Source organism: Lepus europaeus, chromosome 15 (genome assembly GCF_033115175.1).
Source record: "Lepus europaeus isolate LE1 chromosome 15, mLepTim1.pri, whole genome shotgun sequence".
Classification (NCBI taxonomy): domain Eukaryota; kingdom Metazoa; phylum Chordata; class Mammalia; order Lagomorpha; family Leporidae; genus Lepus; species Lepus europaeus.
Genome location: NC_084841.1, coordinates 47,809,187 through 47,836,359, shown reverse-complemented (window position 1 = coordinate 47,836,359; position 27,173 = coordinate 47,809,187). Strand labels below are relative to the sequence as shown.

The window sequence follows — 27,173 nt, the reverse complement described above, 5'->3', positions numbered from 1 at the left end:
CAGCAATTTGTAAAAAATTCATGTGAAAATTCTAAAATTTAATATTCTGAAATTAGAAGTGCAAGCTAATATCCCTCTTACTGTATCTATTCCTCTCTTGTCCTAAATTCTCTTTTCCTTTCCTAAAGTCTTTACCTTGCTCCCTCCTCTTTACCCTGCCTTGTATCTGGGTGCCTACCTTTTGCCACTCATTATTCTCCCCCCAATTTTTCCCTCTTGTTTATACTCCGTCCTCATTTCTGTACCTCTTGGACTATGTTGTTATCTACCAGAAGAAGGTCCCACTTTACCTTTTATTTTATTTTAATTTTTAAAATTTTTAAAATTTTTGACAGGCAGAGTTATACAGTGAGAGAGAGACAGAGAGACAGAGAGAAAGGTCTTCCTTCCGTTGGTTCACCCCCCAAATGGCTGCTACGGCCGGCGCGCTGTGCTGATCTGAAGCCAGGAGTCAGGTGCTTCCTCCTGGTCTCCCATGTGAGTGCAGGGCCCAAGCACTTGGGCCATCCTCCACTGCCATCCCAGGCCACAGCAGAGAGCTGGACTGGAAGAGGAGCAACCAGGACAGAATCCGGCGCCCCAACCGGGACTAGAACCTGGTGTGCCGGCGCCACAGGCGGAGGATTAGCCAAGTGAGCCATGGCACCGGCCCAACTTTACCTTTTAAACATTAAAAAAAAAAAATTATTTGAGAAGGACAGAGGGAGAGAGCGAGCGAGAGAGAGAGAGAGAGGAAAAAAACAAAACAAAACTCCCATCTGCTGGTTCACTCCCCACAGTGTCACTGTTCACAATGGCCAGGATTGGAGCTAGGAGCTGAGAGCTGAATTCTGGTCTTCCGTGTGGGTGGCTGGCACCCACGTATCTGAGCCTTGAGCTGTCATCTGTGTGCCTCTCAGGTTCTGCATTGGCTGAAGAAAGCTGGAATGAGGAACCTAAACCAGGAACTGAACACAGGCACTCTGATGTGAGAGGCGGGCATCTTAACTTCTAGGCTAAACTTTTGCTGCTTAAAGGCCAATCACCTTTTTTTTTGTTTGTTTATTAAGATGTATTTATTTATTTGAAAAGCAGAATTACAGAGAGAGAGAGAGAGAGAGAGAGAGAGACAGGAAGAGAGAGAGAGAGGGAGAGGCAGTGAGTTTCTTCTTTCATGTGCTGGATCACTCCCCAAATGACTGCCATGGCTGGGACTAGGCCAGGTAGAAGCCAGGAACCTGGAGCTTCGTCCAGGTCTCCCACGTGAGTGCAGGGGCCCAAACACTTGGAACACCTTCCACTGCTTTTCCAGGCGTATTAGCAGGGAGATGGATCAGAAGTGAGGCAGCCAGGACGTGAAGCGGCACCCATAGAGGAAGCCAGCACTGTGGGCAGTCGCTTAACTTGCTGCGCCCCAATGCTGGTCCTGGGAGCTGCCATCTTTTCATGTAACAAGTGTGAGATCCCATTGTAAGACAGGGAGAGTCATGTGGCTTCAGGGTTGTCAGAGCCTTGGGGATTGATCATCTAGCAGGGTCTTCCTCAGTTGGTGCGTAAGAAGAAAGATCCAGTGAATTACATAACCTGCCCAAGCTCACACCAGGACTAGCCTACCCACCTCAGATTTCCTGCTCTAATTCCTTCTTTTTTTCAAAATAGTTTCTGAATACATGTGGATAAAAAGGATACCATATGTCTACTCCTATGGTGTCAAGGAATGAAAAGAAAATGTGGAAGCTGTGACTGTGAAAAAGGAACCGAGATACCCCAATAAGTCATTTCCTTCAAAGATCACTGAAAGGTAGCTTCGGAATTGCCAGTAAGAACTGCGGACCTACAGATTCTCGACTGTAGAGAAGATGGCGCTCCAGTGGGAGGGACAGTGAGGCATAGTTGTCAGGATATGCAGAGAAGGAGGAACTAGGGACTGTACAACTGGAAAAAGTATTTAAAATCTAGAGGGTAATCCTTTTCCTCTTTTTTTCTTACTTCAAAATTTATGGTAGCATGTACAACAAACCTATTTTAATTCATAAATTAAGATGATTATTCTATAATTTACTTGGGCTAATATAAATTTAAAACTCTTCAGGCTAGACTGGCTATAATTATATTCCCAAAGATCTCCCTTTTATCATTATTTACAGCTAACAAGACATTTATGATCCTTTTTTGGTTGTCTCTGGTGAAGCATTTTTGGCAATGCTTCCCTGACTTGAAATTCTCATGTGTGTGGAAATCTAGTTAGGAGAATGAGTAAGTAAATAACTTCTCCTAAGAGTATAATTCCTCCTTTGTGACATAAATTAGATATCCATTCACATCTGTGGACTAATTCCCAGTTTTGCAATTAAATACTCTGATATGCACAAGCAAACATGCCAATCTCTTTCTAGTCTAGGAGAATTCAGTCAACTTTCTATTCGAACAAGCTATACATGCTTTTAAATAGACGCATCACTTTGTCAAAATTGGATTATAAAAAGATGATTTGAGCTTTGATCTGATGGATAATTAAACAGCAAAGGTAAGATGCCTCTGAATGTGTGCGTTTACAGTGTTAATTGAGAAAATAAAATGTGATTTTTAATCCTGAGGGTAACTCGATCCATGTGTATGTGAAATGATATGAAGTTCCTTCACTTTCCATTTTAATCTTAAGATTGCTAGTGCATTTGAAACTAGCTTTCCCAGAGACTGGACAAGACTTGAGTGGAGAAACTTGACCTCATTTTATGTTTTTCTGTGGTGTATGTAGTTGAGTGAGAACATGAAGAGGCTGTTCTGAAATCATTTTTAAATTTAATTTTTTCCTCCTTTAGCTGTGATCTTGTCAGATCTTACATAATCTGCAGTATTTTCTGGGATGATTTCTAAAATGCTGAGAAATTTTCCATGATGTAGTTGTTGCTTCTGAAATGTTGTAGGTGTTTGATTTTTATGTTTAACTTGGTTGATGGTGGTCATGACATTTTGCTTCATGTTATGGTAATTTGGCATGCAAATACGTCTTCTTTACTATAACTTTTTGAGGGCAGGATTCATACTACCACTCTTTATCCAGGGATTTTCATTGGTTGGTGAAATATTTTTGGACTCTGTGAATGAAGGTAAAACGAACTGGGGCTCTCTGATAGTGTAGACATGGGCTGGCTGTTGCTGGCTAAGTGGCTGTCAGTTCACCCCACACATGGATGCAGACATAATGTACACTCAATGTCCCATAGGTTATGTAGGTTCTTTGAACAAGAATAAAGTGAAAATGTGGTTCTGTGGACCAGTCTTTTTTTTTTTTTTTCCAGTGTGATTGAAAATATAACCCAATGAGATCAGTTACTCTGAATGAGAGTGGGAAATGAGATGATACTTAGATGAGTTGAAGAAAATTCTGGATTTTATTCTTGGTCTTTGGACAAGTAAACTTTTAGTGTTAGGTTCAGGTGTTTTACCAAATTCTATGAGTTGGGTATTCTTGATTTTGGAACATCCAAGTCCTGAGGATTTTTTTCTTATTATTTCTCACTTAACTGATTTTTAATCATTTCTAAAACAATAAATAAAAATATAAATGTGTTTTTTCCTATTTGTTAAACCTTATCATGAAACTATTTAGATTCTTTCTTGGGCTACTGAGAGAAACGATTTGATTCCTTCTTTTCTAGGCTTTTGAGAAGGTTAGAAGAGTTCTTGATTGTTAGAATTACAATCACACCGATTTTGCTTCATTTTTATGTAGTCTCAGTTTTTGAGAAAGACTAACAAAGCATCATGTATGCATCCTGGCCCTTAAAGATGTTGCTGTCAGTCCTGTTGCACAACATCTTGGAGCTGTTGTTGTAGATGGTCCAGTTTCCCCCTTTGGCTTCTGTTGAGAGTCCAACTGAACCAGGAGAGAACCTGATGGAATGAGGGAAGAAAAGAAACTCTTCCTTTGGCTTTAAAAAGTCTGTTAACTCCATTTAAATCCCTGTAAGTTTTCCCTCTTTGGTCGAAAGGGATATTTAACATCCTTAACACCAACAGAAGTTTCGTCAAATTTAGGCTTAAATTTCCTCTGTGGTTGGGGGAAATAAAGACAATGATTTTGATTTCCCAAGAGCCTACAGTTATTGGAAGACCTAGGAAAATTTAGATTAGAGTTAGTTTCTCCTGTTATGAATATGTTTGCTGCTAACTCACTTGGAACCAACTCATGTTATTTTAGAGGTTGCAAAGAGATCAGTAAAAGAATTAGGGACAAAAAGAGGTGGTCAGAGGCAGGGATGGAAATGTAATACTCATTTCATTTTCATGATATTTACATATCTGAGATCTTGGCCATGTATTAGTGTTTTGTCTGCCACAAGCTGCTTGGAGTCCTGGTGATCCACTGGCCTGTGCTGTGTAGATTCATTCATGTATGTCCAGGAACATGTGTGAAGTGCTCACTGATTGCACGGTCCTATCTCGAATGCTTTTTAAATTCTAAGTTTTATTTTATTTTTTAAAAAGATTTATTTTATTTATTTGAAAGAGTTACAGAGAGATGTAGAGACAGAGAGAGAAGTCTTCCATCTGCTGGTTCACTCCACAGATGGCTGCAATGGCCGGAGCTGCACGATCCAAAGCCAGGAGCCAGGAGCCTCCTCCGGGTCTCCCATGTGGGTGCAGGGGCCCAAGGACTTGGGCCATCTTCTACTGCTATCTCAGGCCATAGCAGAGAACTGGGTCGGAAGAGGAGGAGCCGGGACTAGAACCAGTGCCCATATGGGATGCCGGCACTTCAGGCCAGGGCTTTAACCCCCTGCGCCACAGCACTGGCCCCCTCTAAGTTTCATTTTAAACCCACCTTTCTGCACTGGGCAACTTGCTTTTTATGATCTTTGTTTTCACTTCCTCATTTATAAGTGGGAGTTAGTAATAATGGCCCAGTAACTTCATGAGTAACTTCAGGTTCATTAGTAGGTGAGTTGCTCCAATAAACCCATATAAAGATACAATGACAACATTTATATATTTTTAGTCAAATCAGCGGTCAGCCTTATTTTCTGCAGATAAAGATATCACCATGTACATGGCCAAATATCTTTTTGGATCTCATCTGAATAGGTCAATGAATTCTGTATTTATATCATAATTTTGTATTGCAAGAAATATAGGAAGTATAATGGTTGTCATAACTTCCAATTGGCAAAACTGAAAAATTCTCAACTTTATTTGGACATAAAATACATTATAGACATAGGTGTTTTAGCCCCTAACCTCATGTTCTCATTTAATTTTTCTATGGAGAAATGCTGCATATTAAAGTTATCTTTTTAAATGGCTCACTCAGTCCTCCTGTCACTCCCTCCCCCCACAAAAAAAATCTTTACTTTCTACTTTGTTATGAATTCCACTTGTCCAAAATACACTGGAGATAGATTGGTTAAATAAGTATATATTATGATTAATTTTGAATTTATATCAAAGTAGGGCAAAGACACTTTTGAAGGAATTAGAAAATAAAAGAGTACCCTTAATACTACTTTTATCATGTGCATGTCAATCACAAGTGTAGAATCCTTTCCATAAATATGAGCTGAATATTGGGTCAAATCTCTACTGATCTTATCCAAACAGCTCCTTATAAAGAAAATCTTTTAATTAGCATTTTTACATTTCATTGGTCTATTTCTCATAAAGGAGGAGTTGATAAAAATTAAGGCGTGTGAACGGCTGATTGTTTAGATTCCAGGCAAAGAAGATTTTTCTTTAGTTGCTTTTATTATGATTTATTATTATTTTGAGAGAAGAATGGTATCTTATTTTTGAGTTACATCTATGAGGAGTTATTTTTTTGGAACCGAAACAATGCCTGAATTGTCCTAACTGGTCATGGCTTAGGACTTTTTCCCTTTAGTCTCGGGTTTCTGAACTGGGACATTTTATAAAATATCCTAAGATTTTTCCAGGTGATATTGAAAAATGTACTCCCGAGATATTTTAATAATCAAGTGAATGGTTTTTGTGTGAAAATCTTCTAAAACACATCTTCACAATCCTGGGGGTGCAGGTAGGGGTAGGCTGGAGGGGAACAAGCAATAACCAGAAAAACCTAAGTGAGACCTAAAACTGCTTTCTGCTGTGCTAATAATTATCCGGGAGGTTTTATGGAGGCTCTTTGGAAATTCTAGAAGCTTTTCCATTTTAGGCTTAATATATTTGGATCATAAATAAATAGCAGATACCTTTTGGAGACTTTAGAAACTAAATATTATGCAAAGCTACCTTCTGTTGCGTCAGGAGCCTGAATTGTTTTCATTAAAATATCTTCTATGAAAGCACTGAGATTAGATGGGATGTGAGCTCCCCTTTTTTCCTGCTATTGAATGTCAGAGATTTGTATTGTTGGTAGGAACTGAGGTTTCATTTCCCTTGGCCACATTCTGATGCTGCTCCACCAAGGCAACTCGCCCGTTCCAGATTGTTATGGTCAAGGTAAGGCAGAAAGAGGCATTTCAGAAGTGAAGCATGAGCTCCAGGATGGAGTGTGGGGGGAACCAAGGGATGGAAAGGGAACCTGTGGATGAAAGCATACGTCTTTGTCTGCCTGAGTGTGTGAGAAATAGAAACACCCTGTCCACAGCCTAAACCTCTTTCTGGTATGATTATCAAGCTGTGTTTGGTCAAAATAGGACTGAAGATTTTACTGTAGCAAACTGCTCTATGCTGTGTGCAGGGCAGGCGTCTGTGTGCCTGCCTTAAATTTATGAACTAATAATGTTCTGTTCCAAGAAATACTGTCAGGTCTTGTAACACCACAGCTTTGCTCTGAGTTATTCTGGTAAATGGATGGTTTTGTTTTAGAGTAATCATTCTTGGAATCTCTGAATCTAAAGGAAAAGTCACATATAATTTAATTTATGAGGAGGATGCCTTTTTCACCCACGCAAACTTTCAGATTGACTAATAATTGCATTAACAAAATACCATTCATTATTTTCTAGTAGTTGAAACAACTAAATGCAAATAAAATACTCGCAAACAAGTTTTATGAGTAATATATAATAGGCAAACTCATAAAATTAGCCAAGTAATTGAGCTAGAATACACTACATAGAAATTAGTGTATATCGTATCTGTATTATTTTATATCTATATTATATGTGTGTATCTATGGATCTGTCTGTCTATACATACATACATACATATATCTGAAAAACTGAAAAGTTATGGGTAATGAAAACATATTATTGAGGTTACCCTTCAAGAGTAGAAACAGCAATTCTGCTGAAACAAATTAGACATGATTGAGAGCAGCTTCCCGCGGCTGCTTTACAGACCTGAACTTGGTAGCTTGCAGACCTGGTTGAATCCGGAGTGTGTACTCAGCTCGCCCCTGCTAGTGCACACTGCTCTTAGAAACAGAGTGGCAAATATTTAGAGTGAGTTTTATGTGTCTTTGGGATTTTTCCTTCCCCACCATTGGTAAATAGCATATTTCCTCTGCCAATCTGTGACCTTTGAGATAACTTCCCTTGTTAAACACATACTCATTTGTATGGGTGTTTATTTTCTTTCTTTTTTTTCTCTTTTCATAAGCTACTCCTTTTTTTTCCTGCCTCTTATTCAATTGCTTTCAACATAGAGTACGGTCTTCTGATGAACCTCATGTCTGCAGTTCTGAAGGGAGGGACTCAGAAGCAAATTCCTTTGAATTTGCGATCCAAGTGTTCAGTCTGCAAATACAACCAAATGGAAATATGCTCTTCCCACTGCAAGTAATGCCTAAATATTACAGGTTGCACCCTCGTCATAAGAAAGCTCAAAATAAAATGTATGTTGGCTGATATGCTGTTCAAAGCATGTGGTACATTTTTATTGATTGGTAACTAACTTAAATCATGTTGCTAGATTTTCAGAGGCTCTCATACAGACATTTGGAAATGAAATCATTATTGGAAATGGATGCAAACATTCCACTTGCCCTGCTTCATACAAATTGGGATTCTTAGACATCTCCCTGTGTTAGAGAGCTGAGACCACTGAATGGTGTCCGAGTGGTCCTGCGCTAAATTACTCTGGAGCTATCACCCCATAGCTGTCAGCCCATCTGCAGCTCTGGAGCAGTGTTTTCCTCCTTGTTTCATTGCAAGCAACTCCCAGAGAACTTGGTGAGGTCTCTAGGGAATTGAAAAAGGCCCTCTTTTCCTCTTTCTTCATCATATCCATATATAACTACAGATAGTTTTCCTGGATTTTGTCCTCTGATTTTTGAGCCAAAGCTTGGCGAGGAGGGAAGGAACATGATTAGGTCATGAGGAACAATATCAAGGTCACTCATGCTGCACCAGAGGGTATTGCTTAGGACCAGTAACAAGGTTGTAGAAACCTGGGCTAGCCACTTGAGTTGTCAGTAAAGCATCACTGTGAATCACACATTTTCTTAGTCTTGTGTATTTTTTCTGAAGTTACTTCAATGATTATTACCAATACAGTTAATGATATTAGCTATCATTTGTAATATCAATGCTGCTGAATTGTACTTCAAAATACTATCTCAATCAACCTATAGTCTCTTTTGTGTACAGTAGCATGGGTAGGGAAGTGGGGTTTGCCAGCCTAGTATTTGATAACATGATTGTGTGGCCTGCTTTCCTCCCCATTTAACAAACTAATTGAGCATCTGTCAATTCTTTTAAGTATTTTTCTAAACATAATTTTTGTAGCTAGATTTTTAATGGCTATGCTAATTCATTTTTTGACTCCAATTTAAAATTTCTGCTCATAAAAATGTTGTATGTTTCCTGGTAACTATGTCAGGGTGATTTCCTGGGGATACGCCTCTCACAGCACAGCATGAAGATCAAAGGTTATACTTATTTATGAAGGTTTGATTCTTTGTGTCAACTTGATATCCAGAGGGTTTTTTTTTTTTACTTTTATTTTATTTCTCCTACTAGCAATATATGAGAGGGCATATTTTTCTCATGTCTTAAGTAGTAATATTGAAAAAAATTAGCAATCTGATATGGGGTTTTATTTACATTTATTAAATTACTAATGAGATTGGGTGATATTTTTTCTTTTGGAAATTGCCTGTTTATGTTTCTTGCTTATTTTTCTTTTGGGATGCTTATTTTCCAATTAATTTTACTGAACTTTTTTTGTGCTATAGGGAATAATCCTCTTGCCTTTTTAAAATTTGTGGTAAGAACATCTAATGTGAAATCTCCTCTTTGAACAAGTTTTTAAGTCTGTGATAAGGCCGGCGCCGCGGCTCACTAGGCTAATCCTCTGCCTTGCGGCACCGGCACACCGGGTTCTGGTCCCGGTCGGGGCACCGATCCTGTCCCGGTTGCCCCTCTTCCAGGCTAGCTCTCTGCTGTGGCCAGGGAGTGCAGTGGAGGGTGGCCCAAGTCCTTGGACCCTGCACCCCATGGGAGACCAGGAGAAGCACCTGGCTCCTGCCATCGGATCAGCACGGTGCACCGGCCGCAGCGTGCCTACCGCGGCGGCCATTGGAGGGTGAACCAACGGCTAAAGGAAGACCTTTCTCTCTGTCTCTCTCTCGCTGTCCACTCTGCCTGTCAAAAAAATTAAAAAAAAAAAAGTCTGTGATAAACCTGATTTACTATGTCATAATGGTGCTCACAGATACCTAGGACTTAATCATTCTGCATAACTGAAACTCCCAGTTATCCCTCCCCACAGCTCTTGGCAGTAGTTGAGTTTTCCATTTAAAGTTTTTGCTTTTGTGTTCACTTATAAAGTGTTTCACCATCCTAAGATTACATATACTTTTCCTATGTTTTGTTCCAGTACTATTTTTTGTTTAGTTTGCATTTTCATTCTTAATCCATCTGGAATTAATTTGGTACACAGGACTGCAAGAATTTAATTTCAATTTTTCTTTCAGATAGTTTTTCCAGTCTGTTCTTGACCATGATTTGCTGAATAATCTATACTTTGCCTTCCAAGTTTTATCTTGGAAAAAAGATTATACAGAATTCTGTGTTTAGTGCATGGGCATTGGTCATAGCAGTTAAGATGGTGCTTAAAGGGGCAGGCATTGTGGAGTGTTGGGTTAAGCTGCTGTTAGCCATGCCTGCATCCTGTATCAGAGTACTGGTTTGAGTCTTGGCTGCTCTGCTTCCCATCCTGCTCCTGGCTAACCATCTGGGAATGCAGAAGAATGCCATCCAAGTACTTGGACCCTTGCCACCATTTTTGGGAGACCAGGATGGAGTTCCTGTCTCCTGGCTTCAACCTGGCTTAGACTTGGATGCTGTGGCCATTTAGAGAGTCAGTCAATGGATGGAAGAATCTCTGTATTTTCCTTCTGTTGATCTGCCTTTAAAATAAATAAACACTTAAAAAAGGATGCTGCTTGAGATCCCCATATCCATTATCATAGCTCCTAGTTCAGTTCTGATTCCAGCTTTTTATCAGTGCAACCCTTGGGAGGCAATAGGTGATTGCTCACATAGTTAGATCTACATGTGAGACCTGAATTGAGTTCCATGCTCCTGGATGCAGCCTTATCCAGGCCCAGCAGTTATAGGCATTTGGGAATAAATCAGTGGGTGGGAGATCTCTGTCTCTGTCTGCCTTTCTAAAAAATACAAACTACAGCAAAGTCTGTATCTAGTTTCATTTTTTTTCATTGATTTCTCTACTTCTGTGGAGAAGGGGTCAACATTACATTGTTTTAACTATTGTGGTACATTTAAGTATTTGATGGCTTGAATCACTCTTATCTTTCTCAACAATTTCTTGGCAATTTCTGTCATCCTTTCCAAACCAGATGGTTGTTGTGACGTCTTAATTGCTCATTCTCCCATTGTTCTCGTTTGTGTCTAATCCATTCACTACTGAGTTGGCTGAGTGTTTCTTCTAAAACACAAATTGGATCACATTACATCCTTGCTTGTTGTATATACTTCCAGCTATTTTTGAAAACAAAAAGCTGGCCTTTTGCCTGTTGTTAGATTGTTAAACCTGAGGTCCACGATGCCTCTGGACTTCAGTGTTTGTGGACACTATGCATGCTATTTTGATGAATTATTTTTTCCTGAGAAGATGGTTTATATTTCTGTAGATTTTGAAAGGGGCCGTGACCCCAAGCATTACTAACCCCTGGGCAACAGGAAGGAAGCCAGACTTCTCAGAGAGGCTTCTAATGAGCAGGCACTGCATGCCGACTTGACTTGCCTGCTACCCTCTGTCTTACCATTCTCCCACATTCTTCCTGCTCTCCATCCAGCCTGAATTGCTTGCATTTTACTAAACAGTCTGCGGATTCATGCCTCAGTGCCTTTGTATGTGCTATTCCTCCTCCTGAAATGCTCTCCCACACACACCTGGAAAATCGCTGCTTGTCCTTTGCCTCACAAAGAGGCTCTTCACCTGAAAGCTTGTCTGACTCCCTTAGGTGGAGTGATCTTCCTATCCTTTATTTTTAAGCACTGTGCTTCACCTATGTGTACTTCTGGGCTTGCACTATACTTCCATTACCTGTACTATGATCTCTTTGTGTATAAAGACTTTATTATAAGCACAGGGCCCAGTGCCTGGAACATCATAGGCACCCAGGGCATCCTTGATGGGAAGATAGTTGGAGGTAAGAAAGGAATGGATGGGAGGGCAGAGCTCTGGTGAAATCACTGCAGGGCTTGTTGGCTGTGAGAAAAGCAACCAACATGTTGTTGGAGTGGGATGGATGAGCTCTTCGCTTGATAGAAATAAAGGCAGAATGAATGAACTTATCTTCCAACTTTGAAATATTCTGTAACATTCAGAAACTGAATTTGAAGTTCTGAGGATCCTTCCATGATGAAGCTTTTCTTTTATTCTTTTTTTTTGAGATTTAAAAAGCAAGATTTATTAGTCAAAGACCTCCAGCCAGAGTGACATGGAGGGGAGCTTCCAAGAGAGGAAACCACCCAAAGGACCCTGTGGCACTGGGTTTTGAGGAACAAACTGTCAATCAACAAGGTGGGGACAAACCCAGTGAAAGACCTGATTTACAATCCTTTATCCTGTCTGGCTTGCTCATGATAAAGCAAAAGAGCCATTACAAGGGTGGGATACCTAATTTGTTTTCACAATAACCTGGGTGCTCAGAAGGGTAGAACCACCACTCCCTTGCTATTCTCAAGATAAGATTTGAAGCTCCTTAGGGGCAGGCAGGCAGGCACTTCCGACCTTGCTAAGGATAACTTTTGAGGGGAACATTTTTCACCCTCAGTTTCCAGACTGCCTATTAACCCATGACTCATCACATTCCCCCCTCAACAAGAATGGACCCTAACTTCTGTTAGGGGAACTGGGCGATGCTCATTCTGGCTGCTTCATGCTGAATAAGGGTGTCATTGGGAATGGGAGTCAAGACAGGATCCCAGCAGGAGGTGACTTCTCAGTAGGAGTTGGCTTCTGAAGGGGGACAGCAGGGTTAGCTTGCAGAAAATGCTTTCACCTGAGGTTTCATGTGCATAGCCATCTAGAATTTCACTGTTTCAAGTCCGGAGAAAACAAATCTAACACAAGTTTAAACTCACAGAGTCTAAAGCTAAGCACAGAGTCATTAGTAGAGGACCTAAGAAAGGTGCCATCTAAACCACAAGCAAGTTTTCTCATTGAGAGGTAGATAGAAACTGACAAGAGGGCCCTGATAAGAAGGCGGGCTTTAAGGCTTTGCCAGTTATGAAGCTCAGACCCATCTATCTCTCATGATGAAGCTTTTCACCAAATAATTTTCTAAATTCCCTAGGGCATATGTAACCCAAAAGAACTGTTTCATGAATTATTGCTAAATCATGAATTGGTCACCAACAGTTATTGGCAATCAGAAGTAATAAGAATGTGACTTCAGGGCAATGAGTGAGTTGAGTCTGTTTTGCTCAATTTAAGGATATGCCCCCATTTTCCTCCAGAACCATCCAAGTTGATGGGTAACCATCATGTGCCTGGCTCTGGCACTCCACATAGACTGTAACACAGTGGACATTGATTCACTGTTTGGTGAATGCATGAGTATATATATGGGGGTGTGATAGCCTGCTAAGCATCTTGTCTACTTTCTCAACATTCTTGGGGTAGCAGTACTGATTTTGTTGGAGAAAGTGACATTGGTTTTAATTGGTTCCCTCTATTCCTCCTATCTAATTTGAGCTAGCTGTTGTTACTTGCTCTGTTTACTTATTTCTTGTTTCTTGGATTCTGTTGCACTGCCTTCAGTATTATCTGCCATCATAGCTTTAGCAGAAGACCCTTGTTTTTTTGAGAATGTTCAGTTCATCTGACATAATCCTCTCAACATCACTTCTCAAACCTTCTGAAGCGTCACATTTTTCTCTGCTTCCATTGCTTAAGCAACTGTTTTATCTTTAATTCCTCTTTCTCTGTTACTTCCAGGTTTCCAAACATGCTTAGAGGCTTCAATCTAGGAAACAACCCAACAAATAAAAGAACTTCATTGAATTTACTAATTGACTACCTTATCCCTCCCTTTTCTTTTTACCTCCAACTTTCTTGAATGATCCCCTGTATACCTACTGTCTATATTTTTTCTTCATGCATTTAAATCTCGAACTCTTTTTTGCCTGTATTTTTTTCTCTCAGTCAACAGAGTATCAAAAAGACAATTTCTCTGTCTTCATTTTTTAAAGAATTTTTTTTTTATTTGAAAGGTAGATACAGAGAAAAGGAGAGACAGAGACAGGAGAAAGAAATTTTCCACCTGCTAGTTTACTCCCCAAGTAGCTGCAAAGGCTAGGGCTGTGCTTTTTCCAGGTCTCCCATGGGGGTCCAAGGGTCCAAAGACTTGGGCCATCCTCCGCTGCTTTCTCAGGTGCGTTAGCAGGGAGCTGGATTGTAAGTGGAGTAGCCAGGATGGGATGCTGGCCCTGTAGGCCATAGCTTAACCTGCTGCATCACAGTACCAGCCTCTGTCTTCATTTTTATGTACTTCATGATAACACTTGAAACCACAAAAGTTTTTTTTTTGTCATTTTTGAAACTCTTTCTTTCTTAATGTTGGTCATATTTAACTCTCAATTTTATCTTTCTTTTTTTGTATTCTGTCTCTTTTTTGGTTTTGCCTTCTGATTCCCTAAAAGTGGAAATACCAAACTGTTCCATGTCACTCTAAATTAGGTCTAAAGGGCTAACTCCCCAGTTCACACCATCGAGTCAGTCATTTCTCCCATGTTCAGTTCTACTTTTGTCCAGAAAGTTCTATCTGACTAAACTCTAAGAGCCTCAAAACCAATAGAAATTCCTTATAATTTAAGATAGAAATCCACTAATTTCTCTCTCAAGAAATTTATCTTTTACTTTTTAAAAATTTATAACGTGTTGCCAGCACTGTAGCATTGCAGGTAAAGCTGCTGAGTGCCACACTGGCATCCCATACGGGTGCAGGTTTATACCCCAGCTGTTCCACTTCCTATCCAGCTCCCTGCTAATATTCTCAGAGAAGCAGTGGAAGATGGCCCAGGTATTTGAGTACCTGCCACCCATGTGGGAACCCTGGAAGAAAACTCCTGGCTCTTGGCTTCTGCTTGGTCCAGCCCTGGCCATTGAGGCCTTCCGGGGAGTGAACCAATGAATGGATGATCTCTGTCTCTGCCTCTCTCTGTAACTCTGACTTTCAAATAAATAAATAAATAAGGAAATATTTTAAAAAATCAACAATAATAACACAACCATTTTTCTGTCACTCAGATAACTTGACATTGTAGAACGACCTGTGGTTGCTGATTCTTCCTTAATATCCCATCATTTTCAACATTCTTTGATTCAACCTTCTCATTATCTCTGTTACTCAGGCTTTGCTTTCCATCCTCACTGCTGTGCTGCTGGTTTAAACCCCATACCCTTGTCCTTTAATATTGAACTGGGTTTCAAAGGTGTTTTCCTGTCTTTAGTTGTTCCTTCTCCAAGGTATTCTTTATATCACAATCAGAATAAATCGTCCAAGACCCAATTATGCCACATTCTTGCCAAAACTCTTGAGTGAGTCATAGTATCCATTTGATTAAGGCTAAGTCCCTACATGGTTAACATGCAGCTGAAGCTGGACTGCTAAGATCTGGATCCCAGCCCTGCCACTTCCTAGTTTTGTGACCTTGGAAAAATTACCCAACCCTTCTGTGTTTTCATTACCTTAATGGGGCTAACCATAGTGCCTACCTCATTGCTTATTGTGGTAATTAAATGATTAGCCTGGCACATAGTAAGCCTGTAACAAATATTTGCTATTATGATTGGTCTATCACTGTGGCCTTTCATATTTTGTGTCCAATCTGCCATCTTGACTTTTCTCACCATTTCTAGGCACACTGTGCATTTTCCTATTTCTATGTATTGACCCCTGCCTCCTCTGCCTGCAACACAATTCCCTAGCTCTATTACTGCTCTGTCATTCCAACTTCCACCTATTATTCACGTGAACCTCAAGCAGACTTTCTCCATGAACCGTCACATCTCACAGCAGCCATAAATGATTGAATATTTGACTGTATTTTATATCTTTCCTATTATGTAATTCATAGAAGATTTCTTATGGATACATATGAATAAATCTTAGGTTTCCTGATAGACTATAAACTCTTTGAGGGCAAGGTTTGTGTTTTTTTTTTTTTTTAATATTCCAAGGTAACAAGGAAAGTACATAAAACAAATATAATATATATTGATTGAATGAATGCATGGGAAGGGTGTGGGTTTTAGGTGAGGAATCATTATTATCAAAGCAGCCAGAAATGACTAGGATATTGTTTTAAAGGAATATAAATTCATACTTCTCATCCATCCTCCATTATTACAATTCTGTCATTAGCTTGCTGCCAATTGTATTCTGGCTACTTCCTTGCAAAGACTCTGAGGTAGAGAAGAGCTTGGCAAATTTAGAAATTCACAGATCAGAACAGCTGAGGTGAAGTGGGTGAGGGATAAAATGTCATGTGATGATGTTGGAGAGAGATAAGATAGAACATTCTAGAGCTTACAGGCCAAATTCTGGAGTTTGCATTTTTTCCCTAAGAACAATAGAAAGGCTCTGCACGGTTTTAAACTGGGGAGGGAGAGATAATACTTTACTTTTAAAATTGTACCCAGAGAATGGGAGGCCGCGTGGAAGCAGAGGAAGGAGTTGAGGGGCTGTTGCAGGTGAGAGACTGACTGCCAAGGTGGGCTCTAGTGATGGTTGTGGAAATGAAAGGAGGTGAGTGGGGATGGAATTGGTTTTGAAAGTAGAGTGGAGTTGCCAATAGTCTGCTGTAGGGGAAGAAAGATGAATCTGGCATCCTAGCTAGATTTCTGACTCACATACCTGGGTGGATGGTGTTATTTGCCTTTCTTGTTTAACTTGTGGCCTCAGGAATGTTTCTTCAGTAGATCATTTCCAAGAGTCTTGGACAGCTCTTTTCCTGACTTAATGCAAAAGAGAGATGACTCCCACCTGTTTGGTCCCCTGAGCCCAAGGCTTTGGGGGTGTTTGTCATGCAACGTCATGCAGTAGGTACTGTAGTGCTGGGAGAAATATCTCTTAAGATACATCTGTAATGAAAGACAAGTTTCAATCATCAGGGATGGAGTGAAGTTCATTTCGTCACCTACAATCCACTTGTGTTATTTTTCTGGGATGCCTATAATTCTAAAAACAAAACAAAATACTTATTTTTCCAATTATAAATGCTTTGATATTTGAATGAAAGTAATAACTCCTAATAAGCTATCAAGTATTCTGAGAATGAAAAAAGGTTTGGGTTTTGTCAGCTGTGAACTTCTAGAGAGGCCAAATACATTTAACTGCCTTTTTCTTTTTAAGGGTACATGGTGTTTTGTTCATATAATTTTTTTTAGATTTAGTTATTTATTTGAAAGGCAGAGTTACAGAGAGGCAGAAGCAGAGAGAGAGAGAGAGACAGAGAGAGAGAGGGAGAGGGAGGGAGGAGGGAGGGAGAGGCTTAGGAGAAGGCTGATTAAGTTATAGTTAGATAGGAGTATAAAGTTCTGGTATTCTGCACAGCAAGAGGACTACAGAAAATGCTAATGTACTGTATATTTCTCTTTGTGAAAAACTAGGAGAAAAGGAATTTGAATGTTTCCATCACAAAGAAATGTTAAATGTTTGAAAAAACAATCATGTTTACCTTGTTTGGACATTACATGTTGTATATACATATAGAAACATTGCAGGATAGCTCATAAATATAGTCATCTTATTTGTTAAGATTTATTTATTTATTTGAAAGTCAGAGTTACACAGAGAGAGGAGAGGCAGAGACAGAGAGAGAGGTCTTCCATTTGATGGTTCACTCCCCAGATGGCTGCAATGGCTGGAGCTGAGCCAATCCAAAGCCAGGAACAGGGAGCTTCTTCTGGGTCTCCCACGTGGGTGCAGGGGCCCAAGGACTTGGGCCTTCTTCTACTGCTCTCCCAGGCCGCAGTAGAGAGCTAGTTTGGAAGTGGAGCAGCTGGAACTCGAGCCAGCACCCATTTGGGATGCTGACACTGCAGGTGTAACTCTGGGACAGAGTCTTAAGATTGGAATTATTAGATGGAAACGGTTACCAAAGTGTTTTTGGTTTTTTTTTTTTTTTTTTTTTTTTTTGCTGTAGGTGTTATACAAATCTGCTTTTTTGGCAAAGTGTCTAGGAGCAACTGCATCTCCCCACAAACCCACCAACACACCGTAGGACTCCGATAGAAAAAAAAATCAACCTCATTGTAATTTTAATCTATATTTCTTTTGTCATGAGTACAATCGAGCACCTTCTTCATGTTTACACTTATATTTCCTTTTCCCACTGTTTTCTATTTTTAAAAAAGATTTATTTATTTATTTGGGAGGCTGAGCCACAGACAGAGGGAGAGACAGAGAGCGGTCTTCTATCTGCTGGTTTACCCCTCAAATGACCCAAGGGCCAGAGTTGGGCTGATCTGAAACCAGGAGCTAGGAGCTTATTCCGAGTCTCCCATATGGGTGCAGGGGCTGAAGCACCTGGGCCATCCTCCACCTCTTTCCCAGGCCACTAGCAGGCTGTTGGATCAGAAGAAGAGCAGCTAGTTCACAAACCATCACCCATATGGGATGCCGGCGCTGCAGACAGAGGCTTAGCCTACTATGCCACAGCACTGGCCCCTGTTGCTGTTTTTGAACTTCTGGCATTATAGGAGAGTGATGAGAGTGAAAGGGAAAACTTGCTCATTTGTCCTTACATCTTTCTGGACACTGAATAGAGGTCCTAGCTTGCAGTCCTGTGTAGACTGACTTGGGTGACTCTGCAAGTGGTCTCTATTCCTTCAAGAAACACATTTATTTTTATGTGACATATAAAATGAATATATTTAGGGGCGGGTGCTGTGGTACAGCAGGTTAATGCCCTGGCCTGAAGCACTGGCATCCCATATGGATGCCAGTTCTAGTCCTGGCTGCTCCTCTTCCGATCCAGCTCTCTGCTATGGCCTGGGAAAGCAGTGGAAGATGGCCCAAGTCCTTGGTCTCCTGTACCCACATGGGAGACCCCACAATGGCTATGATAATTTACGTTGCCACCAGCACTGCTCCGTGTTCCTTTTTCTGTACTTCCTCATCAGCACTTGCTGTCTTTTGTCTTTTTGATGATAGCCAATCTGACTGGAGGGATGATTAGTGAGGCTGAATATTTTTTAATGTACCTGTCAGTCATTTGTATGTTTTCTTTTGTGAAATGTCTTTTTAAACCTACTTCCCATTTTTAAATTGGATTATTACTAATACTGATTTTTGCTAGATTAATTCCTTATATATTCTGGTTGTTAGCTGCTTGTCAGACGTTCACCTTTATGTAGGTTGTCTCTTTTCACTCTGTTGACTGTTGCCTTGGCTGTGTGGAAGCTCTTTAGCTTGTTGAAATCTGATCAGTCTACTTCTGCTTTTGTTTCCAAAGAAAATCTTTGCTCATTTTGGTGCCCTGCAGCATCTTCCCTATGTTGATTTCTAATAGTTTCCAAGTTTCAGGTCTTACATTTAGCCCTTTAATCCATTTTTGGTTGATTTTTGTACATGATGAGAGATAGGGTGGTCTAGTTTCGTTCTTCTGAATGTTTTTCTAGAACCATTTATTGAAAAGTCTGTCCTTTTCCCTGTGTGAATTCTTAACACTGTTATTAAAGATCACTTGGCTATAGTGTATGGGTTAGCTTCCAGGGCCTCTATCTTGTTCAACTGGTCTATGGATCTGTGTTTATGCCAATACTGAGCTATATATATATATATATATATTTTTAGAGATTTATTTATTTAAGAGGCAGAGTTACAGACAGAGGGAAAGAGACAGAGGCCCGTCTTTTGCTGGTTCACTCCTCAACTGGCTATAATGGCTGGAGCTGGGCTGATTCAAAGCCAGAAGCCAGGAGCTTCTTCTGGGTCCCCCACATGGGTGCAGGAGCCCAAGGACTTGGGCCATCTTCCACCACTTTCCCAGGCTATCAGCAGGGAGCTGGATTGGAAGTGGAAAAGCTGGGACTCAATCTGTGCCCATATTGGGTAGCAGCACCTCAGGGAGCAGCTTACCCCGCTAAGCCACAGTGCTGGACCCACCATCTGTTTTTAATTATTGTGGCTTTGTAATGTCTTTTAAAGTCAGTAGTGTAAGGCATCCTGCTGCCTGCAACCCCATGTGGGCTTTCTATTTTCAATCCAACTCTCTGCTGATACACCTGGGAAAGCAGCAGAAGGTGGCCCAAGTGTCTGGGCTCCACCACCCACATGGGACACCTGGAGAAGCTCCTGGGTCCTGGGTTCAGCCTGGTCCAGCCCTGGTCACTGTGGCCATTTGGGGAGTGAACCATTGGATGGAAGATCTCTTTCTCTCCCTCTTGGTCTGCAACTCTGCTTTCAAATAAATACATAAGTACATAAATAAGTAAATAAATGTTTTTTTTAAAAAAGCTTCCTGCTTTGGGGCCTTTTATAGTTTTATGCAAATTTTAGTAATTTTTTTCTAGTTCTAGGATAATGTCATTGTTATTTTGATAAGGATTGTATTGAATCTGCAAATCACTTTGGATAGTGTAGATATTTTAATGATATTGACTCTTCTAACTCATGAACATGGGATATCTTTCCATTTCTTTGTGTCTTTTTCAATTTCTTTCACCAGTGTTTTATTGTTTTCATTTTTTATATTTTCATCTTTTTGGTTATTGTTATTCCTAGGTATTTTATAATTTTTGTAGCTATTAGAAATAAAATTGGTTTTAAAATTATTTTTCAAATGTTTTAGTCTTGGTGTGTAACAACATTAGTACTTTTTGTATGTTGACTTTGTATCCTATAACTACTTAATTTGTGTTAGTTATAATGGATTTTTCAGTAGAATCTTTCGGGTGTTATGGGGGCAGGCATTTAGCCTCATGGTTAAGACACCCATGTCCTATATCAGAGTACCTGGGTTTAATTACTGGCTCTGATTCTCAGTTCCAACATTCTGCCAGTGCAGGCCCTAGGGAGCCACAGGCAATGGCTCAAGTAGTTGGGTCCCTGCCACTGCATGTGGGAGACCTGGTTTGAATTCCCGGCTGTTGGCATCTATCTGGCCAAGTCCTGGCCATTGGTGGCATTTGGGGAATAAACTAGTAGATAAGAGTTCTGTCTGCTCTGTTTGCCTCTCTCTTTCACTTCTCTGACTCTCAAATAAAAAAGAAAAAAGATGATATAATTCAAGTAGTGACATTTGGATTTCTTCCTTTCCAACTTGCATGCCTTTATTTTTTTCTTTTGCCTACTTGATCTGAGCTTTTAGTACTATGTTGAATAAAAGAGGTGAACTTGGGTATCCTTGTCTTGTTCCTGCTCTTAGAAAGCTTTCAGCTTTGCCCCATTCAGTATAATGTTAGCTGTGGTTTGTTACATGTGATTTTTATTATATTGAGGTACATTCCTTCTATAACTAATTTTCTCAGGAGTTTTTAATCGTGAAATGATGTCAAATTTTATCAATGCCTTTTTATTGAGATGATCATATGATTTTTATCCTTTATTCTGTTGATGTGGTATATTGCATTTACTGATTTGCCTATGTTGACCCATTTTGAGTCCCTGGGGTGAATCTCACTTGATTATGGTTAATAATCTTTAATGTACTATTGGATTAAATTTGCTAGTATATTGTGGAGGATTTTCTCATCTTTGTTCACCAGGGATATTGGCCTATAACTTGCTTTTCTTGTGTCCTTACCTGGTTTTGGTATTAAGGTAATGTTAGGTTATTAGAATGAATTTGCAATGATTCCATCCCCTTTTATTTTCTGAAATAACTTCTGAAGAATTGATATTAATTTTTCTATAAATATTTGGGAGAATTTAGCAGCAAAGCCATCTGGTTCTGGGATTTTCTTTGATGGGAGACTTTGTGTTACTGTTTGAATCTCACTATTTGTTTTTGGTCTATTAAGCTATTCAACTACTTTGATTAAATTTTGATAAGGCATATATCCTCAATAATTTGTCCATTTCTTCTGATTACCAAATTTGTGCCTGTATAATTTGCATATAATAGCCTCAAATAATCCTTTGTATTTCTGTGATGTCAGTTGTAATGTCTTCCTTTTCATCTCCAAATTTATTTATTTGAATCTCTTTTTCTTGATGGGTCTAGCTTAGTATTTGTCAATATTTTTATAGATTTATTTGTTTTACTTGAAAGATGGAGTTACAGACAGGGAAAGGCAGAGGCAGAGAGAGATCTTCTATCCACTGGTCCGTTCCTCTAGTGGCCGCAATGGCTGCAGCTGGGCCAGTCCAAAGCCAGGGGCCAGAAGCTTCTTCCAGGTCTCCCACGTGGGTGCAGAGACCCAAGGACTTGGGCCATCTTCCACTGCTTTCCCACGCACACCAGTAAGGAGCTGAATCAGAAGTGGAGCAGCCAGGATTGGAACCGTTTCTCAAATGGGATGCCAGTGCTGCAGGCAGTGGCTTAACCCATTATATCATAGCATTGGCCCCTGCTTATGTTTCAAAGAAGGAATTCTTCATTCTTTTCTTGGAGGAGCGAATCTCAGTTTCATTTAGTTTTGCTATTTATTTCCTTATACTAATATTGGATTTATTTTGTTCCTAACTCTAGTTCTTTGAGGTGTGGTGATAAATTTTTTTTTATTTGAGATCTTTCTGTTTTTAGATACAGACAGTGATTGAATAAACTTCCCTCATGGTACTTCTTTGGTTGTATTCCTTAGGTTTTGGTATGTTGTATTTCCATTGCCAGTTCATTTCCAGAAATTTTAAATTTTCTTCTTAATTTCTCCCTTGATCTATTGGTTCTTTAGTAGTAAATTGTTTAATTTCCATATACTTATATGGTTTTCAGAATTTTCCTTGTTATTGGTTTGATTTCTCATTTTATTACATTATCATCAGGGAAGTTACTTGATATGGTTTCTGTTTTATAACATTTGATCTGGAGAATGTTCCATATGCTTTTGTGAGGGATGTGTATCCTACAGCTACTGAATGGAGTGTTATCTTTGCCAAGTGTAGTTGATCAGGGGGCAATTTAACTTGGTATTTCTTTGTTGACTTTCTGTCTGGATGACTTACTCATTTCTCTCAGTGAGGTGTCAGTGTCCCCTAATATCATTATACTGGAGTCTACTTTTCCTGTTAATATTTGATTTATGTATTTGGGTGCTCCATTATATTTACAAATGTAATTTCCTCCTGCTAGATTTAACCCTTTATCATTAAGTAATGTCCTTCCTTGTCTCTTTTTGCTTATTTTGATTTGAAATCAATTTTATCTGATAGATGCTAGCTACTTCTACTTCTGTTTAGTTGCATTTGCATGGAATGTCTTTGTCCTCCAGTTTTCAGTCTGTCTGTGGGGACTCAGAGATGCAGTGGGTTTCTTGTAAGCAGCATATAGTGGTGTCTAGTTTTCTTTACCCATTCAGTAACTCTGTATCTTTGAATCCATTTATTTTTAAGATAATTCTGGGTAGATAAGGTCTTTTTAATTTTTTTGATACCTGTTTTCTTATAGTTCCTTCTGTTCTTTCTCCCTTCCAATCTTCCTTTGTGGTTAAGTGATTTTCTCTAGTAATATACTTTGATTCTTTATTATTTTTGGTAAGTCTCAGATACTTTTGTTTGGTGGTTGCAAAAACATTTATGAGTTATAACAACCTTTTTTAAATGGTAACAACTTGATACTGATTATGAGGGTAGGAAATGTAAAAAAAAGAGATACAAAATACAAGTAAAGAATTCTACACTATCTTCACTCCTCCCCATATTTTTAGTATTTGTTGTCACATTTTATACTTTTTATATTGCATGCCATCCTGTAACATATTAATGTAGTTATAACTTTTATTATTTTGCGTTTTGGTATGCATCTTAAGATATGAATGGTTTACATACCATGTTTACTGTATTAGAACATTCTGAATTTGTCTTTTTGTTATTCTGGCCAGTGAGTTTTATACTCTCTGATACTGTCTTCATACTCATTATGGTTTCTTTTATTCAGCTTGAAGAACTTTAGCATTTCTTGTAAGCAAAGTCTTGTGGTGGTACTTTCTCCCAGTATTTCTTTGTCTTGGGATGTCTTTTCTCTCCCTCATATCTAAAGGAAAGCTTTGCTGGGCTCAGTGTTCTTGGCTTGTATTTTTTCCCCTTCATTACTGTGAAAGCCTCATTCCATTACCTCTTTTTTTTTTCTTTTTAAAAATTTTTCTGACAGGCAGAGCGGACAGTGAGAGAGAGAGACAGAGAGAAAGGTCTTCCTTTGCTGTTGGTTCACCCTCCAGTGGCCACTGCAGCTGGCATGCTGTAGCCGGCACAGCGTGCTGATCCGAAGCCAGGAGCCAGGTGCTTTTCCTGGTCTCCCATGGGGTGCAGGACCCAAGCACTTGGGCCATCCTCCACTGAACTCCCGGGCCATAGCAGAGAGCTGGACTGGAAGAGGGGCAACCGGGATAAAATCTGGCACCCCAACCGGGACTAGAACCCGGTGTGCCGGCACCGCAAGGCGGAGGATTAGCCTATTGAGCCGCGGCGCCGGCCTTCTACTACCTCTTGACCTGTAAGTCTGGCCTGAGAAATCTGCAGTCAGATGAATTGGAACCCTTTTATGTGTTATTTTTTTCCTTTTTCAGCTTTGAGAATAGTCTCTTTATCTTTAACCTTAGTGAGCTTGATTATGGTATGTCTTGGTTCAGCTGAGTCTCAGTGGTGACTTCTGATCTTATACCTAGATAGTTTCCCATTCTCTAGATTTTTGAAGGTTGTCTCTTTGAATATGCTTTCTACCCCCTTGGCATTATCAAATCCAGTAATTTGAATATTTGCTCTTTATAAGTTGTCCTGAAGTCCCTATACTTCTTCTTCATTCATCTTGAACTTTTTCTTCCTTGTGTGTTTTTTCAAATGGCTTTTCTTTGAGCTCACTGATTTTTTTCTTCTTTTTGATTTGTATGCTATTGATGTGTGCTATTGTGTTTTTAATTTCCCTTAGTGAACTTGTCAGCTGAAGGATTTCTGTTTGCTTGTTTCAGATTGCTCCTATCATCTGTCAAGTCTCTGTTAAAGCACTACATGATTTCTCTGTATTCTCTTGCAGTCCTTTAATCTCTCTCTTTTTAAAAATATTTATTTATTTATTTATTTATTTGAAAGGCAGAGTTACAGAGAGAGAGAGAGAGAGAGAGAGAGAGAAAGAGATGACTTCCATCTATTGGTTCACTCCAACATTGGTTCACCGCAACCGCTGGAGCTATGCCAATCCGAAGTCAGGAGCCAGGAGCTTCCTCTGGGTCTCCCACGCAGATGCAGGGGCCCAAGGACTTGGGCCATCTTCTACTGCTTTCTCAGGCCATTGCAGAGAGCTGGATTGGAAGTGGGGGCAGTTGAGACTCAAACGGGCACCCATGTGGGATGCTGGCACTGCAGGCAGTGGCTTTATCCACTATACCACAGCGCTGGCCCCTCTAATCTCTTTAAACCAGCTGTTTAAAATTTTTCATGTGAACATTTGACAATGTCAGATCCTAGGAGGTTGGCTCCCAACACCTTATTTTCTTCATTAGTTGAGGTCATGTTCCTTGATAGGCTTTGATGCTTGTTAGTGTTTGATGCCATGTGTGCATTGAAACTTCAGTCATTTTCTTTTATTAGTATTAGAATTTTAAAATCTGGGTTCATTAGTGCTTTTCCTTCTAAAAATTCTAAGCAGCCTTCTTATTTCCTTTGAGCCTGTGGACACTTCTGCCACGTCAGCACTAGGTAGTGTCTGAAGTTGATGTTTTCCGTCAAGTCTGCTGCCAGTGTGCTGTCACTCCCTCAGTGATGCTCTGAGCTCCGATTTGTTACAAATCCCCAGCTGGTGTGTCTCTCAGAACCTATTGGGAGGCATCTACGAAGTGGTTGTGCATTCCCCCAAGCCTCCTCCCGGGGCCAGGACTCTCAGTCTTGTGGCCACCAATACCACAATGCTAGACCACACCTGGAGTCCACAGTTCACCTGGACCAGTGCAACATAGTATAGGACCAAAGCCCACAGTGCTATGGTCCGTCTGCTGCTAAGATGGACTTAAAGCATTAGACTCCTGTAATTCACTACTAGAGATGCCAGCGGGGATTCAGATCAGTAGTTGGGGCCAAGGGCTTCCACTTAGCACCAGGGCAGGTCCAGACTCCAATCACAGATACTGCTCTAGGGACAGGTTCTGCTGGGCTTTGCTCACTGTTGAGTTTTTTTTTTTTTAAGTTTTAAAATTTTATTTATTTATTTGAAAGGGTGGGTGGGTTAGGGGGGGAGAGAGAGAGAGAGAGAGAGAGAGAGAGAGAGAGAGAGAGAATCTTTTTTTTTTTTTTTTACTCCCCAAAGAACCAGGGCTTGAGCCTGTAAGAGCCAGGAGCCTGGGACTCAACTGGTGTCTTGCATTGTAGGAAGCAGGCACTCAAGTTTTTTTTTCAATATTTATTTATTTGAAAGGCAGAGTTACAAAGAAGGAGAAGGAGAGGGAGAGGGAGAGGGAGAGGGGGAGGGGGAGGGGGAGAGAGAAAGAGAGAGGGAGAGAGAGAAAGAGAGAGAGAGAGAGAGAGAGAGAGAGAGAGAGAGAGAGAGGCCTTCCATCCATTGGTTCACTTGCCAAATGGCTGCAATGTCCAGAATTGGGCCAATCTGAAGCCAGGAGCTGGGGGCCTCCTCCAGGTCTCCCATGTGGGTGCAGGGGCCCAAGAACTTGGGCCATCTTCCACTGCTTTACCAGGCCATAGCAAAGGGCTGGTTCAGAAGTGGAGAAGCTGTGACTTGAACTGTCACCTGTATGGGATGCTGGCATTGCAGGTAGTGGCTTTACCTGCTATGCCAAAGCGCTGGCCCCAACTGGCTCAAGTTCTTGAACCATCATCTGTTGCCTCTCAAGGTACAAATAAGCAGGAAGCTGGAATTGGAAGTGAAGTTAGGACTCATCACTGGCACTCTGATATGGAATGCCAATGTTTCAAGCAGTGTTTGTTTTTTTAGCTAAAAAAAATTTTCCCAAGAAACCTTTTATTTAAGGAATACAAACTTCATGCATTTCATAAATACAACTTTAGGAATATAATGATTCTTCCCATTGTACCTGCCCTCCCACCCATACTCCTACCTCTCTTCCTCCTCCCTCATTTTTAACTAAGATCTATTTTTAATTAACTTTGTACACCTATGATTAATTCTATAGTAAGTAAAAAGTTTGACAAAGGATATGAAAAAATTAAAAACCCTGTTCCTCAACAATTGAGAAAAGGGCTATTAAAAGTCATCATATCGGGGCCAGCGCTATGGTGTAGTGGGTAAAGCCACTGCCTGCAGTGCTGGCATCCCATATGGGCGCCAGTTTGAATCCTGGCTACTCCACTTCTGATCCAGATCTCCACTATGGCCTGGGAAAGCAGTAGAAAATGGCCCAAGTTCTTGGGCCCCTGCACTGGCGTGGGAGACCTGGAAGAAGCTCCTGGCTCCCGGCTCCGGATTGGCACAGCTCTGGTTTTTGTGGTCAATTGGGGAGTGAACCGGTGGATAGAAGACCTCTTTCTCTCTCTCTTTCTCTCTCTGTAACTCTGAATTTCAAATAAATAAATAAATCTTTAAAAAAAGTTACCATATCTCAAAGTGTCAATTTCACTTCTATAGATTATCTTTTATGTGCTCTATTTGTTTCCACAGATCAGGGAGAACATAATTTGGTATTTG

The 27,173-nt window shown here is 40.2% G+C and overlaps 1 protein-coding gene across 1 annotated transcript in view; it reads left to right on the top strand.

The window, feature by feature from the left end:
- Positions 1 to 2,401: 2,401 nt before the first annotated feature.
- PDE4D (phosphodiesterase 4D) overlaps positions 2,402 to 27,173 on the top strand; it is a 1,616,992-nt gene continuing 1,592,220 nt past the window's right edge. The window contains exon 1 of the mRNA XM_062212022.1: positions 2,402 to 2,506. The gene's annotated coding sequence lies outside the window, so the exon portion shown is untranslated. The remainder of the gene's footprint in view (positions 2,507 to 27,173) is intronic.